General features: G+C 48.1%; 1 pseudogene; it reads right to left on the bottom strand.

The window, feature by feature from the left end:
- Positions 1-5,512: 5,512 nt before the first annotated feature.
- The window catches only part of LOC120842808, a 48,040-nt pseudogene continuing 43,692 nt past the window's right edge, over positions 5,513-9,860 (bottom strand).

Below are 9,860 nucleotides of genomic sequence, written 5' to 3'. Positions count from 1 at the left end.
TGAGTCCCAATTAATCTTGCAAGAAAAAAAAAAAAAAAAAAAAAGAAAACACGAGCAGCGCGTTACAAGGGTCTCAAGCAAGTTCTCGAAACCACTTACTGCATATAAATAAGCCGCTGCCTGCCATGTTCCGACACCACGAAAGGTGCAAATATTGAACTCCATATGATGGTGACGAGGAAGGGGAATTTCTTTCTCTTCACTCCAAGATTTTTAACAGACATTCTTTTTAAGGTTCCAGCTTTCCAACCGCGCTGGTTCTGTTTTCTTCGCCATCGTGGGCGATTTGAGATTTTCAGTTTTAACGTTATTCTACTCGTAGACAACTAACGGAGTGTGTTATGTGGAAACAGCAGTGACTGGTCTTTATGGTAAGGCTACAAACAGCCAGTCGTCGTGGCTCAAATCTGTGGCTCAGGAAAAGGGTCTAATAAACACCCTTTGCGTGAAGTGCCCTATCAAAAGCGTTGCCCATGTGCGAAACCCTTACTAGGGCGTCCTTCTTTGGATTACTCTTTATTTAATTTATTCAAATAAGAACAATGTCAGACGATCAACTCTCATGGTGTTGGTTTAATCATGCAACGACTCCAAGCTTCCACTTTGCGCTTTACACCAACCAGGACTCTTGTCCTTTGCAACTAATTATAAGCAGCCAGGTCCGACTTGCTAGAAACAGCGTCTTAGTTGAGACTGAGTGAAAGAAAGCGGTGAAAAAGGTGGGGCGCGCGACTGTCTCGAGACGCTGTTCTAGCAAGCTGGCCCAGGATCACAACTTGTAAAGTTTCCTTGCGCTTCCCTTTCGTTCTTGGGAACCCCACAATGAGTGTTGCGAGATAAAATCAAGCGAGATGCTCAGTGATGCCCTGACATGTTCTTCCATGACCGGGCTAGAGAGCGGTTCCCTTGTGGTCTTCACTCCTGCCGGGCAGCAATTGGACTTCTCTTGCCGCGTATGGGTGTGCGACGACACAACCATGCCCAACGCAGCCTGAGCCATCCTGAACAACTGTTCCCCGACAACTGCGATTAAAAATGTGTGCAAATATACTTGCTTGAAATAACTGTAGTGAGCCGTTGAAATAAGTTCCGGCTTACAATAATTAAATGCTTGAATATACAAACTTGTTTCTTGGGGAGACGAAGAGAAAGACAAAAAAAAACTCCAATTGGACGTTTTAGTGATTTATACAGCGTAAGGTCGGTCTGCCAGTAGGGGCGACACTGGTTTACACTGTAGATGAATGAGCAATTTCGCCAGTGCAATACGACTGCTAACCTGGGGTCTTTTGACGTGCTCTCACGCAGTAGTGATACACGACCGCACGCCGGTGCGATGCTCATCGAGATCGAAACGGGCAGGGGTAGGGCTGGTAGGGCTCGAACCCAGGATCGATCCCTGGGTTCTGCAGCGCGAGCTTCCGCTCCACGCGCGTCGAGCTGGGTGTGCGCTTTTGCTCACTCGGCCACCGATCCCCCGAAGAGAAATACGTGTTCTGGATAAGTCCCCGAAGGCAGCTATATAAAGATACATGTAAGACGTTGGTATATTTTTTTGAACCTCAAATTATCAATAGACTTAACTATTACTGAAAAAATCCATAGAAATATAAAAAGCACTTTGAAATATTCTACCCGGTCGCCTAACAAATTTTAAGTTTAGGTCACTGGGGCTAAAAAATACTTTTACTCTTCTCTTGAAGATGCAGAATCTACGACCTCGGCGTACTATTTGAACAATATTGGGGTGGTATTTATAACGTCAGATATTTGGTAATCAAGTTTAATCAAACTATCATCAAAATGATAAGTTATATAAAGGAAACTTCTGAACACCCGTCTTGAAAAAAAAAGTATGCTATTGCTCGTTTTATCATGGATTAAGATGCAGTCAAAGACTATAAGATACACAAGCACAAACACGCATACTAAAAGCGCAAAACCATGATGCATGGTTTGCGCTTGATTGCTTTGACCGGTGACAACAAAAGCACTATAGGACGTTGAGCTCTGTGACTTAATGTTTTCTGGCTCTGCTTCATTGGCCTCATTGACCTGTTATATCGGCTGCGCTCTGACTTTCAGCGAAAATGATTTTAAACGTTCCTCTCGTGCAAAAGCTCTTTCATTCACGAAATGCTGACAAGGCATGTCTTATATATGTTCTTTGACGTTGATAACATTCTCCACTGATTGATTGACTATGTTTTTAATTCTTGAATAGTTAAAACGATAGCTACTGGTTGTGAGTCTCTAAAGAAATCGCTTTGCCAACCCTGCAGCGCGGAACAAAGTCAGTATTAAAGAACAAATTTTGCTCAGCTAAGCACTCTCGATCGGGTGGATGAGCTAGCTGGGCTCCCCTTCTGTGCGAACTGGGCACTACTAGCACCACTGGCACGTTTGCTGGCATTTTTGTCAGCGGGAGCACGCGCTGAGCACTGAACGTGCAAGGGCGAGCAGCAGAAAGGAGGAAATTAAGAGCAGAAGAGCAATATCACTGTCACGAGCCTGTTTTCTGGTCACACTAGAGTTCCTGTATAGGCTCCCTACTGGAGACAGAGTTGCGCGTTTGATTCCACGTGCCGCGTGCCGCCCTGATCCGATCGCGTGAGAAGCCGTATCACGTGTCGTGCAGCAAAGTAGACGTTGCACGCGCCCCGGCGTACGTTCCCCGGCTTTTGAGCGCGCCGCGCGCCTCGAACGCGCGGCGCCGCTATTCGCCGAATTCAGTCACGTGAGGAGCTGTATCCACATGCCATGCATGAACGCGCAACTCTGGCTCCCGGACTCTAGGTCACACGGATGAGTGCCGCCATCTAGTGGTTGAACTAATGGCTAGTTCAAGATGGCCGCCGTGGGACCGTCGTGTTAAGTCTAATATTTTCCACACAAAGAAATGACTGTGGGCAGCTGTAGCATTTATTTAAGAGAAAACAAAATAAACACTTATCACTAAGAAATACGTGCGATATTGTTTTCTTTCATGCTGTCAAGTTTGTTTCTTAGTCACAACAGTTTGAGCTATACAATTCTGCAATATGTCGAACTTATTAGATTTTGAATCTAGAAATGAGCAAAGAATTGAACTGTAGTTTATAAGATCTACAAAAGAAGGTGATACCCTTTTGTACTGAGAGTCTGTACAGCGCTTTGTTCGGTTCCAAGCCGGGCCCGTGAAGTCTAAGTTTTTTACGAAACCATTTTGGTGCACTTTTGATTACTAATGTAGCATCTACGTCTTATTAAAGGGGCGATGCAACAATTTTTGTAGTTTGCGCAAATACCGCTTAAAACGGATCCCTGACGTTCATTGTCCCCACAGCTCCGTTATCAAATTTCGCGAAGGAGAGACTGAAAGAAAAGCTCTGCTTTCATCCTTTGAATTCCGCCGCGACGGAGACGCTTCTTGGTCAGTGGTGTTGCGTTCGAGTATTCTTGGGTCCCACTAGTGCCAGGAAGCTGGTGTAAAGTAAGAAATACTCCTACCGAATGTCGTCGCACAGCCCCTTTAACTGTCGAAACAGTCTTCCCTTTTCGTTTTAAAAAATCCAAATACTCCTCAAAGCCCCTCACACTCTGATGCCACCAAGATAACCCAAATCAGATATTGTCAAAGCTCACGTAGGACAAAAGACGTAATCGCTTTGTCAGATGCAAAATAAGCGGTTGGCATTTCACAAGAATGTACCATTTTCCGTATCATTTGTATACGGAAAATGTAAGTTTTAGAGAGTTTTGCATGTGCAAAGTTGCGTGGACGTGGTACAAGCGAGCTCGGACGTGCTTTTTAAGCAAGGCAATTATATCACGTTTGCTCAATCGAGCTACTGTAACTTAGATTGAGATTTTGAAACATTTTTCTAATAATAAAAAAAAAACATGTTTCTGAATTTCTTTCTATAAAATCTTTTACATTTTTTTTTTGCCTTTCTCCACCAGGTTTTTACAATGAAGCTTTTACAGTGACAGCTGTTATGGGCCGCTCCCTGGTTTTTCGACCGTGTATACGTAAACGCCGTCAGTCGGGAGTTTTTGTAGACCGCATTCTTCCCTCCGATAAGCCCCCCGCAAAGAAGAGGCCGTAACCGCGCCTGCCCGCCAATGGCATTGACTGTAGAGTTTCGGGTATCGCAGCGGGTTGCGGAGAGCCCTTGCGGGACAAAAACTATCTACAAAAACTCCCTGGTTTCTCCACTAAATTTAGCGGAAAAATTCACGTCACGTGACCTATGCGCCAATTCGGTTTCCCCGCTAAATTTGGCGGTAAAATTTGTATCACGTGGCCTGACGTCACGGAACCTACAGACAAATTCAGGTTCCCCGCTAAATTTAGCGGAAAAATTGTCGCCACGTGACCCATGCACCAACTCAGTTTTCCCGCAAAATTTGGCGGGAAAACACATCGCGGCCTAAAAATATTTTAATCGTCAGCAACGCATCGATGTCAAATCAATGCAGTGTTATTTCAATATTAGATCACCGTATGATACACGATCGGTGCGATGTCAATCGATCGTCATCGTCTTATCGTCATCGTCTTATCGTCGAATAGAATAAGCAGCACGCTGTTGCTGTCTGAACGCATAACGTCGTGTAATCATCGCACAATCTTTTTTTCTATCCTCTCCAATGGCGCCCTTTGCTTTCATAAGTTTCGTACCAATAAATCCTCCCAGGAACGGGAAAAAAACCGAAAGTGGTGGATTGAGTGTAAAGGTGATTTGAGCCGGATTCAGGTTTGTTTAAAAGAGCAGAGGTAAGCTGTTTGAACGGTTATTAAAGAAGCAGTTGCTACATTACCCCTCAAATGTTGCACTGAAAGGCCTTTGCACTATGCTCGGACTTCACAATTCCAGCTCGAAACCAAACAAGTCATGTAAACCGTCCAGACAAAATCTGAGCTCCAATCTGAGCTCGGCAATAATCGTTTAATTATTTTGTTGTTCAGCAAACTTATTGTGTGTATGTTCATACAGCCGGAAGTTAGTCTGTCTCAGTGGGCGTCTGGTGTCTCAGCTGTAGATGAGCAATCTAGCCAGTGCGGTACAACCGCTAACCTGGGGTCTTTAACGTGCACCACGCGGTAGTGATACACGACCGCACGCCGGTGCGATGCTCATCGAGATCGCGAAACGGGCAGGGGTGGGGGATTTGCTGTTCGGAAGATATAGAAGCTGATAAAGTGGGGCATACCGCAACGCGTTTAGCCTTAAGATGTGGTGACAAAGTATTCGTAGACCCAGAAATAGCAAGAGAAAGTGTTTGAAAAAAAAAAAAAAAGTGACGGTAACAAGTAATTTTATTGGTGACAAAAGTAATCGTGTTGCTTTGGTGATTACGAGCTAGTAAAATAATAAAATGATTATTGCGAACATACTGTGCATCGTGCGCTATTTAATTAAGAATTCTTTTTATTCAACCATGAATGAAAAAACCGTGTCTGGTTTGAACGTAAGTGCACGACTTGAACAGCCAACGCACCTCCATTTCTCTCAACCGGAAACGCCGTTCACCCAACAGCATCTGCAATCGCACTATTCAGATTGTTCGTCTGTCCCTGAGCTCGCCTTTGTTTCATTCAAAGTGGACTTGCGGCAGTGCAGACGATGGTACACAAAATCGCTGTAGCCGTACGTCGATCCACAGTTGCTACACGGTACCGGCTGGAATCTGCAGCCGCGAAAGTGTTCTCCCGCCTCTTGCAAATACCCCGTATACTCGCAGCCGTGGCCGGCGTTAGGGCACCGCACACGACTTCGGTTTAGGGCGTCGTTTCCTTCCACTTTGCAGAGGCTGTCTGAAAACAGTCTGTTGTCATCTAAGGGGCATATCGCGAATCCGTCGTATTCGATGGTGATGCCGTCGATGCAGTCTGTACAGTAGAAGTGTCGACAATTTGTAACGAGCGTGCACTTCGTTACGATCCCGCACAGGTCGCAGACGAGTGCTGGAGGCACCGGCGTAAGAAACTCGAGCTGTCTCCAGTTCAGGCACTCGTGAAACCCCTTGAGCGTCCTCCTTTCGGTCGCCTCTTCCTTCTCCATCCACCACATCACTCTGGCCGTAGCCTGAACGGGGCTGTGGGTCCTTACTCCTGCGAACAGAAAAATGGTGTGTCGGCCGGTTGCCGTAAAAGAGAGAGGAGAAGGAGGGGAAATGCGGCAGCGGTTTAAACATTTTCTAGACAGCACCACAGAGGTGTGGTATGGCTTTCAAACCCCTAGCTTTTCCTTTTTTTCGTATTGAGCGGGAGATCCACAAAAAAGAAACCGACCGGCTCCCTCCACCAGCTCCTCTCTTCTACCTCCTCTCCTCTGAGTGTTTTCCGAGAGGAAGGTGTTGGAAAATACGGCACATTGATACTTTAGACCCATGTTGTTGTAAAAAAAACTATCTCTAAACTCCGGTCTAAAAACATGCTTTTCGTGCAAGGCTCGTCAAATTATGAGGCGCTGGAGAAATGCAGCCTTCTGCGTTAAGTCCTTATTTCGAACTCTTTTTGTTCGCCTTCCGCCCATTAAAAAGCATGCGGGAAGGGCTTTAGAACGCACCTGGTATCGCTGCGCCGCAGCGTTCTTCCGCAATATAAAGTTCGTCTGCTTTCCTCGCCGTCACCATGGCAACGAACGCCGAATGAATAGAAGCACGCACGGTACCGCCGCGTGAAGCCAGCAACAGCTGACGCCATTTTACGAACGCCGTCTGCTAGCCAAAGCCGAACGCGGTTTGGCCGATCAACCGCCTCCGCCGGTGCGCCGCTAGCAAAGGCGACGGAGCTGAGACACGCCGACGGCGATCGAGCAAGCAACAACACCGCGGGGCGACTGCAACGGCGGCATTTATTCGGATCAGAGGCCGCCTTCGCCGGTGCGCTGCTAGCAAAGACGACAAAGCTGAGGCACGCCGACGGCGAATGGGCGAGCAACAGCCACCGCGGGACGACTGCAACTGCGGCATTTAATCAGATCAAAGGCGCGAAATAAGCAAGAATAATTTTTATTTGAATCATAACACCCGATATCCAAATTCGGGACCACATACCTTTGCTGAGTCTTTCCTGTGAACTTTTTACAGAGACACGGGTGCCGCATTCAAAACACAGCTCCGTTTGCAAAGTATGGGGGCCCTGAAAAGGGCCTTTTAGACCGCTACCAGAACCTATAACTGACGTAACGAGCACTTGACGAGCGGTTGGCGCATAAGTCGTCTTTATGCATGCAGGCGGGTGACGGGCTCAGCGCAGCGGATCCCTCGAAGTCACCGGGGCCGTCAGAATCCTCGCCCTGTCTGCGTCGGGGCTCTAGATTTTGGCGGCCGCGGCGACGAACGACTGGAATCTATCAGTGTTTCCGCGCGCCCTGTCTCTCCTCTAAAACATGAATTTTGCAAGGTGACCAGTGAAATGGTGGCTCTCGCGCCGTCCAGATGGAAGAGAGCTTTTGACATGGGCCCAGGTGCAATCCACCGTATTGGTGTGCGCACCAGTGTTCGCGTCGACAAAGTGCAGCTTGTGGTTGACGGTGAGGTGCGTGAAGCGAGCGTCATCTGCAAGCTCGCGATAGCCTGTCCAACAATCAGTGATTATTTTTGTTCCAGGGCGGACCCACCCGGCTATTAGCCGTTGCAGGGTTTTAGCGTCACGGGTCTCCACCCGTGACGCTAAAACGTCGGTGTGGCGGTGTGGCGCGTTGCAGCACCTGCTGCAACGCGCCACACCGTCGAAAACCGCGATGGTACTTGTGCCGACCGAACATACTCTCGTCTAGTTCTACAGTCACGCCTTCGCCACCAATCATGTCTGAATGCTTAAAGACGGCATTTACCACAATCTCCCGACAAAGGGTCGCACAATCAGTTATTGTCTTACTTGCGATATCAGCCTCCCGCTGAATGACGGCGCACGGTAGGTTCTGGCATCCGGAGGATGATTTTCATGAGTTGGAGAAGCGTCAGGTGCGATCCTTCGAAAAAGGAACCGCTCCGTACCGAGACCTCGCCCCGGCACTGAACTTTGACCGGCTTCCACTTGGGCACCTCACAAGTCATCCACACACCGCGCACCCCCCCCCCCCCCCCCTCCCCCCCGTGTAGCCATCCGCAGAACAAGCGCGGACTTATGGCGCGTTCACACTGGAAGCGGATCCGCGTTCGCGAAGCGGATCCGCGCGTTCTCAACCGCAAAGCTGCTAGGATCGAGCGGTTGGAACGCGTTTTTGCCAACCGCTTCACGAGCGTTTCGCCGCAGTAAGGTTGCAACGCCTATTGGCTAAGAGAAAAAGCAAAAACAAGCAAAACAACACAAACCGGAAGTGACGAAAGTTTTTTTGTTTTGTTCATTTTTGCTTTTTTCAATTTTATTTTTTGTTTTTACTTTTTGTTTCTCCAAGTGTTTGTTGGGTGCTTTTAGGAGCGGTCGCGTCGGTCTTTCTTGTATTATACGTTGTCGTGTTATGTGCCGCCGTATTGCCGAGTGGAGTTGGTCGTGATATTCAATGCTTGGGAACGAGCGTCGGCAGTGAACTTCACAGCGCATTCATGCAAGCTAGCAGGCCCCGTCTCGCTACATGGAGGCCCGTGGAACGCTTGTTCGGAACGTCAAAGGTGAGTGGAATTTACCTACTCTGGTGGCGTTCGATCGTCGATGCGACACCGCAGTGGTGGAATCTGATAGCGCTTGGCTACCTCACGTAGCGTCGGGGACAAAGAAGATAGTAGAGATAATCAACGGGAGTGGCATGTGGCTCCCGGGTGCCGCCTGCGCCGCATTTGCATTCAGTAATCGCACTTAAAGAAGGACCAAGCGCGTTGGGAATGTCAGCTTTTGACGAGCTCGTGCAGTCACAAAAGCGTTCTGTCGAAAGACGGGATTTACAAGCAGATCAGGCTTCGCGAATTTCCCTCCCGGCGCGTCGAATTTGTGGCGGGTAATAATGTTACTGTTCATCCTGGTAGGCCTGCGATGGTGTTTCCTCGTGGTACATTCACACCTGCAGCAGAACTGCTAAGCGATTCTGCTACAGGTTAATCGCGAAGAGTTGTGCTCTTCCATAATGTGCATGTTAAAGTGACAACAAATAAGTGCCTCTCTGTTGTACTTCTTTTTTGGTATTCAACTGGTTGTATTTTCTACTACATTTTGTTCAGAAAGCCACTGCGAGACAGGCATTATTGATGTATACTATCCAAAATAATGCTTGAGCATGAGACGAGGTAACAGAAATACTTCTTTATGTGCCTGCTTTTTGTGTTTTTGCAAGACAAGGTTTTATGTGCCTGCTTTTTATGTTTTTGCAATTCACCGGCTAGACCACTGTTCTCATGGTTATTGTTTTGTTGGGTGCAAAATTTTCCACCGCAGGTGTCCGATGCTTGCGGCTGATGGCTTCTACCTACGTGCATCAAACAGCGAGCCTGCACCTTCGCCGAGACAGCAGTAAAACAGTTCTGGGTAACTGCAGCGACTGAATCACCGATGCCGTTCCACTTCCTGCACTGCACTCCGCGTGGGTCAGAGGGCCAGCGCATGCCTTTTATGGGTTGTCGCCAGCCATAGTGAGTATGGCTTGGAGTCACGTCATGCGAGTGAAATGCTTGTCACCTGAGTGACGTCAGTGGGGGGGAGGGGGGGGGGGGCGGCCGCCGCCGCCCTTGGTGGTGGTCTGCGATCACAGACCACCAAGCACCATTGCACTGTTCCTGGATGAACTAGCCGCTCTTGAGGAAGAACAGGGTGCTTTGGAAAGAGCTATGGTGTCCGCTTTTTCACTAGCTCCAGCTGTCGCCACAGACATTTTGTCGAAAGGAGCAACATCTATGAATGAGTAGACGGCGCTGAATGGCCGCAAGGGGCCTCGCTT

The sequence above is a fragment of the Ixodes scapularis genome, unplaced genomic scaffold, assembly GCF_016920785.2.
Source record: "Ixodes scapularis isolate PalLabHiFi unplaced genomic scaffold, ASM1692078v2 PGA_scaffold6__148_contigs__length_123643588, whole genome shotgun sequence".
NCBI classification, from domain to species: domain Eukaryota; kingdom Metazoa; phylum Arthropoda; class Arachnida; order Ixodida; family Ixodidae; genus Ixodes; species Ixodes scapularis.
Note: the sequence above shows the minus strand (reverse complement) of the source record. Positions and strands in the feature narration are given on the sequence as shown.